We start from the raw sequence: 11,475 nt of genomic DNA, 5'->3' as shown, positions 1-11,475 counted from the left end.
TTATTATTATTTCCGCCCCTGTCCTCGTGCAGTACAATGTCCTCATCTTCTGCAGCTTTTGGCAGTGAGAATCCCCTGAAAGTGTCCTCCAGGGAAATACCCATCTTCCAAAAATCTGATCCTGAGTCTAAATCCAGAAAGAGGAAAGTGTTGAGTTCTTGGAGCAGCAGCGTCCTGGGGGGGACGTGTGAGCGGTGAGGAGCGGCACAGTCTGCACTGAGACTAATTATAGAGTCATGGGCACCTTGTAGCCATCGGGGGATGCCAGGGGGCCCGGCCCCACATTCCAGCATAGCGCCCGCCATAAAGGACCCTTGTAGCTGAGACATTTTATAAGAATTTAACGAAAGCCCAAATTAATTCAGATGATTCGAAACACCTGCTCCGGAGCACAGAGGCGAAAGCGAGAAGACGGGGGGTGGAGGGCTCCTGGCACCAGGGTAGGAAAAGCTCCACAGCCGAGATAGGAAGGAGCAGAGCGGGCACCAGGAGCTGCCTGGCATCACACCTGAAACCTGAAGCCGACTCCTTGTGAGTCTGGGCCCAGAGCCTCCTGCACATAAACATTCAGGCCATAGACACTGGGAGTTACTCTAAGGTGGAGACATCCCCTCAGCGCGCCAACACCCCCGGAGCCGCCACAACACGGGGGCTGCTGGGTAATCCACAGCATAAGGAGGACCCAGCCCCAGGGTCTGGACCACAGGCTGTGGTTTATATCAGACATATAGAATCCTGGCCAGGTATCCGATCAAGCTGCAGGATATTTAGGGTGGGGAATCCATTTCCACATTTTTCTTAGTTATTTTGGTACAAAAATAACTTTACTGAAAATTGTGTTTTCTAGGATCTTATAATGCTGTAAAAATAACCTGCAGGAGGCAATTTTATAGTAGTTATATTCCTGTACATAGGGGCAGTATTATAGTAGTTATATTCCTGTACATAGGGGCAGTATTATAGTAGTTATATTCCTGTACATAGGGGGCAGTATTATAGTAGTTATATTCCTGTACATAGGGGCAGTATTATAGTAGTTATATTCTTGTACATAGGGGGCAGTATTATAGTAGTTATATTCTTGTACATAGGGGGCAGTATTATAGTAGTTATATTCTTGTACATAGGGGGCAGTATTATAGTAGTTATATTCTTGTACATAGGGGGCAATATTATAGTAGTTATATTCCTGTACATAGGGGGCAGTATTATAGCAGTTATATTCCTGTACATAGGGGGCAGTATTATAGTAGTTATATTCCTGTACATAGGGGGCAGTATTATAGCAGTTATATTCCTGTACATAGGGGGCAGTATTATAGTAGTTATATTCTTGTGCATAGGGGGCAGTATTATAGTAGTTATATTCTTGTACATAGGGGGCAGTATTATAGTAGTTATATTCTTGTACATAGGGGGCAGTATTATAGTAGTTATATTCTTGTACATAGGGGGTGGTATTATAGTAGTTATATTCCTGTACATAAGGGGCAGTATTATAGTAGTTATAGTCTTGTACATAGGGGCAGTATTATAGTAGTTATATTCTTGTACATAGGGGGCAGTATTATAGTAGTTATATTCTTGTACATAGGGGGCAGTATTATAGTAGTTATATTCTTGTACATAGGGGACAGTATTATAGTAGTTATATTCTTGTACATAGGGGACAGTATTATAGTAGTTATAGGGCCACATTTATCACTTTTGTGCGCCTAAGTGTAGTAGTTGCGCCTAAATCCTGGGCCACTGTTTTTCCAGAATTATCACAAGCTACAACCATCTGTGATAAGTATATTTTCTGCCTCTTATTAATCACTTTACTTTAACACAGTTTAGGCGCAGTTTAGGCGCAATGTTAGATTCGGGCAGTTACATGTCATCCTGCTACAAGCTCCTCTCTGCTTCTCCCACATCCCAGAATGAAGATAACACTCACAGCAGCACCCAGGTGTGTGGCACCCTGCACCCAGTGACCTCCTCAGCAGGGGCTTCTCCTGGAGGGGATCCCCCAGTGCTGGTCTCCTGCTGCACCCCTGTAATTCTGCACAGTATCCCCCTCAGACACACTGGTGATACTGTGCAGAATTACATGGGGGACACTTGTTTGTATTATCTGCAAACTTGTGCAAACTTCTCTTCTCTCTTGCTGTGAGCTCAGCGTTTTGCAGAATATTTTGTAAATAGAAGGTGATGAACTGTAAATAGAGTCTGCAGCTCCTGTCTGCAATGTATCTAATTGTATCTATTATATGTTCTAGTGTCTGTAATGTATCTAATGTGTCTATTATATGTTCAAGTGTCTGGCTGAGCTTTGCTGCTAGAAATGAGCTCTTCTGCAAAGGGGCTCAGTGCTTTCTTCTCAGATAACGCCACCTTCGGGCTGGAGTGTTTTTGCGCCCGTTTTTGCGCCTAAATGCAAAAGTCGCACGTGATGAATATCATTAGGCGCAGCAAAACATCTAAAATTGAACGATAGATGAGGGAAAGGTGGTTATTTTAGCTGCGCGGCTAATCTGACGTTTAATCGCAAAAATGGCGCAAAAACAACAGAAAAATGTGATAAATGTGGCCCAAAGTCTTGTACATAGGGGGCAGTATTATAGTAGTTATATTCTTGTACATAGGAGACAGTATTATAGTAGTTATATTCTTGTACATAGGGGGCAGTATTATAGTAGTTATATTCTTGTACATAGGGGGCAGTATTATAGTAGTTATATTCTTGTACATAGGGGGCAGTATTATAGTAGTTATAGTCTTGTACATAGGGCGCAGTATTATAGTAGTTATATTCTTGTACATAGGGGGCAGTATTATAGTAGTTATATTCTTGTACATAGGGGGCAGTATTATAATAGTTATATTCCTGTATATAGGGGGCAGTATTATAGTAGTTATATTCTTGTACATAGGGGGCAGTATTATAATAGTTATATTCCTGTACACGGGGGCAGTATTATAGTAGTTATATTCTTGTACATAGGGGGCAGTATTATAGTAGTTATATTCTTGTACATAGGGGGCAGTATTATAGTAGTTATAGTCTTGTACATAGGGGGCAGTATTATAGTAGTTATATTCCTGTATATAGGGGGCAGTATTATAGTAGTTATATTCTTGTACATAGGGGGCAGTATTATAATAGTTATATTCCTGTACACGGGGGCAGTATTATAGTAGTTATATTCTTGTACATAGGGGGCAGTATTATAGTAGTTATATTCCTGTACATAGGGGGCAGTATTATAGTAGTTATATTCCTGTATAAAGGGGGCAGTATTATAGTAGATATATTCTTGTACATAGGGGGCAGTATTATAGTAGTTATATTCTTGTACACAGGGGGCAGTATTATAGTAGTTATATTCTTGTACATAGGGGGCAGTATTATAGTAGTTATATTCTTGTACATAGGGGGTAGTATTATAGTAGTTATATTCTTGTACATAGGGGGCAGTATTATAGTTGTGATTCTTTTACATAGGGGGCAGTAATATAGTAGTTATATTCTTGTACATAGGGGGTAGTATTATAGTAGTTATATTCTTGTACATAGGGGGCAGTATTATAGTAGTTATATTCTTGTAAATAGGGGGCAGTATTATAGTAGTTATATTCTTGTACATAGGGGGCAATATTATAATAGTTATATTCTTGTACATAGGGGACAGTGTTATAGTAGTTATATTCTTGTACATAGGGGGCAGTATTATAGTAGTTATATTCTTGTACATAGGGGGCAGTATTATAGTAGTTATATTCATGTACATAGGGGCAGTATTATAGTAGTTATATTCTTGTACATAGGGGGCAGTATTATAGTAGTTATATTCTTGTACATAGGGGCAGTATTATAGTAGTTATATTCTTGTACATAGGGGGCAGTATTATAGTAGTTATATTCCTGTACATAGGGGGCAGTATTATAGTAGATATATTCTTGTACATAGGGGCAGTATTATAGTAGTTATATTCTTGTACATAGGGGCAGTATTATAGTAGTTATATTCCTGTACATAGGGGGCAGTATTATAGTAGTTATATTCTTGTACATAGGGGGCAGTATTATAGTAGTTATATTCTTGTACATAGGGGGTAGTATTATAGTAGTTATATTCTTGTACATAGGGGGTAGTATTATAGTAGTTATATTCCTGTACATAGGGGGCAGTATTATAGTAGTTATATTCTTGTAAATAGGGGGCAGTATTATAGTAGTTATATTCTTGTACATAGGGGGCAGTATTATAGTAGTTATATTCTTGTACATAGGGGGCAGTATTATAGTAGTTATATTCCTGTACATAGGGGGTAGTATTATAGTAGTTATATTCTGGTACATAGGGGGCAGTATTATAGTAGTTATAATCTTGTACATAGAGGACAGTATTATAGTAGTTATATTCTGGTACATAGGGGGCAGTATTATAGTAGTTATATTCCTGTACATAGGGGGCAGTATTATAGTAGTTATATTCTGGTACATAGGGGGCAGTATTATAGTAGTTATATTCTTGTACATAGGGGGCAGTATTATAGTAGTTATATTCTTGTACATAGGGGGCAGTATTATAGTAGTTATATTCCTGTACATAGGGGGCAGTATTATAGTAGTTATATTCCTGTACATAGGGGGCAGTATTATAGTAGTTATATTCTTGTACATAGAGGGCAGTATTATAGTAGTTATATTCTTGTACATAGGGGGCAGTATTATAGTAGTTATATTCTTGTACATAGGGGCAGTATTATAGTAGTTATATTCTTGTACATAGGGGGCAGTATTATAGTAGTTATATTCTTGTATATAGGGGGCAGTATTATAGTAGTTATAATCTTGTACATAGAGGACAGTATTATATTAGTTATAGTCTTGTATATAGGGGGAGTATTAGAGTAGTTATATTGGATATATTGAACATGGGGGACACTATGACCTGGATACTATTTGGGTGAGCATTTTGACTAATGGCTACTGAGAGGGGCACTGAGACTATTGACTACTCTGGGGAGGCACTGTAACGATTGGTTCTTTGAGGGTGCACTATGACTATTTGCAGATACTGTGACTAATGGCTACTGTTTTTATAGGCTACTTGTGGGTCACTGTAAATGACTACTGTGGGAGCACTGCATCTTTTCTTCTGTGGGGCAACATTGACTTGTCTTCTGTGAGGGGCACTGTGACTATTGGCTACTGTGAGACCAACTGTTACTACTGTATTGGCAATTTTTGCAGTTAGTGTGATTTGTTCTGGGTCACAGTGATTTTTGGATACTATGAGGCACTGTGACTCGTCTACTATGGAGACAACCATGACTTGACATCTGTGTGGGGCATTATGACGCTGGTGGGAGAAAAATGTTACTTTTGTTTATTTGTGGGGACACTGGGGGTTACTCACTAAGGGCCCGAATCGCGTCTTTCCGTCGGGTTACCCGAATATTACCATCTTGCGCTGATTTTCCCCAAATTGCCCCGGGTATTTGGTGCACATGATTGGATTGTGGCGCATCGGCGCCGACATGCACGTGACGGAGATCGGGGGACGTGGGCGTCATAAAACCCGACGGATTTGGAAAAACCGTGGAATTTTTTTTAAAAAAAAGTGTTGCTTGACATGCACTTACCTGCACCCAGCAACGGATGGTAAACTCCAGTGAACTCCGACGGACTTCAGCGCAGCAGCGAAACCTGGTGGACATCGGGCGCATGACCTTAGTGAATCATCGGAAGACCCGAATCCTCCACAGAGAACGCGCCGCTGGATCGCGACAGGACCGGGTAAGTAAATCTGCCCCACTGTGACTATTGACTTCTGTGGAGCACTGTGACTATTGACTTCTGTGGGGCACTGTGACTGTTGGCTGCTGAGGGGGGCATTGTGACTCATGGCTTCTGTGGGGGACTTGTCTTCTATGAGGGGAACTGTGACTTTTGACTTCTGACGGTGGCACTATGACTATAGGCTACTGTGGCGCACTGTTTTCTCACAGATAGATATATGTAGCCGCCCTAACAATTCTAAGACTTTGGTTCTATTCTACACTCGCACTCAATTTTGCACCAAATTGGGCACTAATTAGCTACTTTTTGTGGAAAAAGTAGATGGATTTTCACCAGGATATGAAGAAATGGAAGAATTGCAAAGCGACAACCGACTAATGTCGCTGGGGGTCATCTGACCTTTGACCTCCCCCTTACATTGGCGCTGTGGAGCAGTGAACATGCGGGTGTGTTGGAATGTTGCGTCCTGCCAGATCCAGGTGCGATCCCTCCCCATCACCAGCCGCTGCACTGGATACTAAGAAAAGCAAAGTATGAAACAAGATAATGAATGTGAGCGGGAGACAGCTGAGAAAATAATCCCCGGCAAGAAAAATACCAGGGAAAAGGAGAAGGTGAGAAGCCTCGTCCGCTGGCACGTGGATGGCGATGGCGTGATGAAAGGCGAAAGATGAAAGACCGGAGAGGAAATAGTGATGGGCGGGACAAGGAATTCAGGTTAAAAATAAAGTCCTAGGTGCGAGAGAAGGAGCCGGGATGGAAACACAGGAACAGCGGAATGTACCCTGCACCCCGACCGGTGGCACCCACAACACACAGAGCCACGGAGGATTGTACTACATCTATCCACACCCAATGCACTCAGGATAGGAGTAGTAGTACTGTGATGTGCTCATATATGCAGGATAGGAGTAGTAGTACTGTGCTGTGGCATGTATACAGGATGGGAGTAGTAGTACTGTGCTATACACATATATACAGGATAGGAGTAGTAGTACTGTGCTGTGGCCATATATACAGGATAGGAGTAGTAGTACTGTGCTGTGCCCATATATACAGGATAGGAGTAGTAGTACTGTGCAGTGCTCATATAAACAGGATAGGAGTAGTAGTGCTGTGCTGTGTCCATATATACTTGATCGGAGTAGTAGTACTGTTATGTGCCCTATATACCGGATAGGAGTAGAGGTACTGTTCTGTGCTCCTATATACTGGATAGGAGTAGTAGTACTGTGCAGTGCCCATATATACAAAATAGGAGTAGTAGTACTGTGCTGTGCTCATATATACAGGATAGTAGTAGCACTGTGCTGTGCTCATATATACAGGATAGTAGTAGTAGTACTGTGCAGTGCTCATATATACAGGATAGGAGTAGTAGTACTGTGCACTATCCATATATACAGGATAGGAGTAGTAGTACTGTGCTATGCTCATATATACAGGATAGGAGTAGTAGTACTGTGCTGTGCCCATATATACAGGATAGAAGTAGTAGTACTGTGCTGTGCCCATATATACAGGATAGGAGTAGTAGTACTGTGCTGTGCCCATATATACAGGATAGGAGTAGTAGTACTGTGCTGTGCCCATATATACAGGAAAGGAGTAGTAGTACTGTGGGGGCAAGCAAAGTGGTCCACATATGTCCGGAATGGGCGTATTGGAATCTAGGATATATTTAGGGGGTCCCCCATAGTGTTAATGAGACACGTTTAGCACATCCATCATATAGAGACATTGGGATTTATTTACTAAGGGACATTTTTGAGGATTGCGCGCCTGTGACAGGTATTTAACCATGGGATTGTGTTGCACGCGATCGGATTTTGGCGCAGCTGCGCTGCTTTCATGCAACAGAAATCGGGGGAGGGGGATGATCCGACTGATTCAGACTGAGCGCGTGATTTAAGATTCAATTTGTGTTACAAGACAATGCACTTACATGCACCGGGAAGAAGAAGGTGAACTCCGGGGACCTGAGTGGGGAAGCGACACATGCAGTAAATCGGGCGCACGATCTCAGTGAATTGCGGCACAGTGCATTCCGGACGGACCATGCACTTTCTGTGAACTCCTAGTACCGGGTAAGTAAATGTGCCCCAATATGTCATTAGTAATCTCGAGACTAATAAGGAGAGACGGATCATTCTCTGGAATCCATAGTCCATCGTGCAGGTGTCAGTCATGATGGAGACTTATGTACATGCACTGATGGAATGTGGAGCCAGCGGGGAGGGGTGCACATCATGGCTTCCCTGGGGGGCATAGTCTAGCTCTATGCTTGGTTGAGGACTGTATATGGTGGAAATTTCCATCTATATGATATTTGATAGAATTTGTCCAGTATAAGACTTCTTGGGTTATAGATACTTTCTAACCCTTCTGGACTCCCTGCAGGGTGTTCAAATATGTCACCCGTACCTGCACCTCCTTCCCCACCCGGGGCTTCAGATTGGGGCAGGTAGGGGCAGGTAGAGATTGGTATCTGAAAGTCTGAGGTCTATATTGGGGACATTGAGGGTCTGCCCTTGCATATGTAAAGTGGGGGTCTATTTGGGATCTGTAGAGGACAGGTCTTAGAGTCTGGTCTGTAAGAAGGAGGTTCTGGTTTGTGCGTGTGTGTACATGGGGGCTAGTTAGGGGTCCTTTCACAGTGGGAGACTGGTCAAGGGTCCATAAAAAGGGGGCTCTATCCTCCCTATTAGTTTTGAGGGTCTGGAAGAATCTGTATTTATATAAGGATCATGACTTGCAATGGTTGAGTTGGGACAAAAAGATGAGGATTATAGGACATGAACGGGCAGGACAGAATACAGACCATGGAATGGATCAGAACCAAACATTAATGTTAGTAGTGAAACGCAAGCAAACGCAAGCCGTGACATGGGCTGTGGATACAGATTGTAACGTTACACTAATCTACATGTAATGGACATCGGTGCCGTGATAATTAGAGAACATTAGTGTGAACAGGAGTGTGTGGAGTATTTATAGTGCTAGTAAATGTATTGCTATGATTATGTTATAGTGTATTTAGTCTGAGTGTATGGTACCGGTAATGGTGTAGTCCGAGTGTAGCTGTAGTAACAGTGCATTAATGTGAGTGTAGTGTACACTTGTGTATATAATTGTGCAGTTTGGGTGTAATTGAGTCGTTTTGGAGTAGTTATAGTAACAGTGTATTAATGTGAGTGTAGCTGTAGTAACAGTGTAGTGATGAGAGTGTATTGTACTAGTAATGGTGTAGAAACAGTAAAGTCTAGAACAGTGGTGGCAAACCTATGGCACTGGCATCAGAGGTGGCACTCACAGCCCTTTCTGTGGGTACCCAGGCCTTCACTCCAACACAGAGTTTGCCAGCTAGGACTCCAGGCTTTCTGCTGTGATCCAATTCAGCCCAGGATGTGCCATTCTCAGAGCTATTTGGCTGCCAGGACTACATGAGGAGCAAGAAGGTGTGGATAGAGATGGATTATCATTGGAGCTCCTGTTCTGGATCCCCTGATCCTTCCTCTTCAGAGGACCCTGGAGGAAAGCTACAATCCAAATTTCTCCATCATCTTTCTATTGTATTGGTGAACTCAAGACACCAATACGGGTAAAACCTGTGATACAGCAGGGATCAATAAGTTACTGCTTAAATTGTCATGTTGGCACTTTGCGACTGAGTGTAGGGTACTAGTAATGGTGTAGAATACTAGTTATTGTGTGATCAGTGTATTGTACTAGTAATGCTGTAGTGTGCTGTAGTCTGGATGTATGATACTAGTTATTATTTAGTAGTAGTAATAATAATAATGTATGATTAAAATATTATTAAATAACCTGCATTATCCATTGAAAGACTTAACCGTCAAAGGAGTAATTTTAGTAATCGTTTAGTGCAGGCAAAAACTTGTACAGGATGTTCCTTTCTTCAATTTGCAATAACCCTGTACAATAAGGAGCTGGCACATTCACAATCGTGTAAATGAGTTTGTGATGTAAATAATGTCTGTTATGTAATTGTTCACCTTGTGTTCAGGAGAAAGCCTGTGAGTCCTGCACCCCACACACTCATAGAGAAAGCCTGTGAGTCCTGCACCCCACACACTCATAGAGAAAGCCTGTGAGTCCTGCACCCCACACACTCATAGAGAAAGCCTGTGAGTCCTGCACCCCACACACTCATAGAGAAAGCCTGTGAGTCCTGCACCCCACACACTCATAGAGAAAGCCTGTGAGTCCTGCACCCCACACACTCATAGAGAAAGCCTGTGAGTCCTGCACCCCACACACTCATAGAGAAAGCCTGTGAGTCCTGCACCCCACACACTCATAGAGAAAGCCTGTGAGTCCTGCACCCCACACACTCATAGAGAAAGCCTGTGAGTCCTGCACCCCACACACTCATAGAGAAAGCCTGTGAGTCCTGCACCCCACACACTCATAGAGAAAGCCTGTGAGTCCTGCACCCCACACACTCATAGAGAAAGCCTGTGAGTCCTGCACCCCACACACTCATAGAGAAAGCCTGTGAGTCCTGCACCCCACACACTCATAGAGAAAGCCTGTGAGTCCTGCTCCCCATGCACTCATAGAGAAAGCCTGTGAGTCCTGCTCCCCACGCTCCATCTCACAGAGAAAGCCCGTGAGTCCTCCTCCCCATGCTCTATCTCATAGAGAAAGCCTGTGAGTCCTGCTCCCCACACACTCATAGAGAAAGCCTGTGAGTCCTGCTCCCCACGCACTCATAGAGAAAGCCTGTGAGTCCTGCTCCCCACACACTCATAGAGAAAGCATGTTAGTCCTGCTCCCCACGCACACATAGAGAAAGCCTGTGAGTCCTGCTCCTCACGCACTCATAGAGAAAGCCTGTGAGTCCTGCTCCTCACGCACTCATAGAGAAAGCCTGTGAGTCCTGCTCCCCACGCTCCATCTCACAGAGAAAGCCCGTGAGTCCTCCTCCCCATGCTCTATCTCATAGAGAAAGCCTGTGAGTCCTGCTCCCCACACACTCATAGAGAAAGCCTGTGAGTCCTGCTCCCCACGCACTCATAGAGAAAGCCTGTGAGTCCTGCTCCCCACACACTCATAGAGAAAGCATGTTAGTCCTGCTCCCCACGCACACATAGAGAAAGCCTGTGAGTCCTGCTCCTCACGCACTCATAGAGAAAGCCTGTGAGTCCTGCTCCCCACGCATTAATAGAGAAAGCCCGTGAGTCCTCCTACCCATGCTCTATCTCATAGAGAAAGCCTGTGAGTCCTTTTCCCCCCACGCACTCATAGAGAAAGCCTGTGAGTCCTGCTCCCCACACACTCATAGAGAAAGCCTGTGAGTCCTGCTCCCCATGCACTCATAGAGAAAGCCTGTGAGTCCTGCTCCCCACGCTCCATCTCATAGAGAAAGCCTGTGAGTCTATTGATGGGATAATTTGTCTGCTTTTGTCTATTATTGTATTAATGTTTCCGCTATCTTGCGAGTGCCGCTATTATTGGTGCGTAACAAAGCTTTATTTGTGTGTTATTTGCGGTGTTAGTGGTCTAATTGGTTAATTGGTGTATTAATTACCTTGTATATGAACCACATTAGATGCATTTTGTTAGTGGGGTGCAGAGTATAGTGTGGGGTTCCTGTTCCTGTTCTCTCCATTATTGGGGATTTTAGTTATTGATAAATCTATTATTGGGCTTCTTTACAT

This window comes from Engystomops pustulosus, chromosome 8, assembly GCF_040894005.1.
Source record: "Engystomops pustulosus chromosome 8, aEngPut4.maternal, whole genome shotgun sequence".
NCBI classification, from domain to species: domain Eukaryota; kingdom Metazoa; phylum Chordata; class Amphibia; order Anura; family Leptodactylidae; genus Engystomops; species Engystomops pustulosus.
This window is presented reverse-complemented; position numbering follows the sequence as displayed.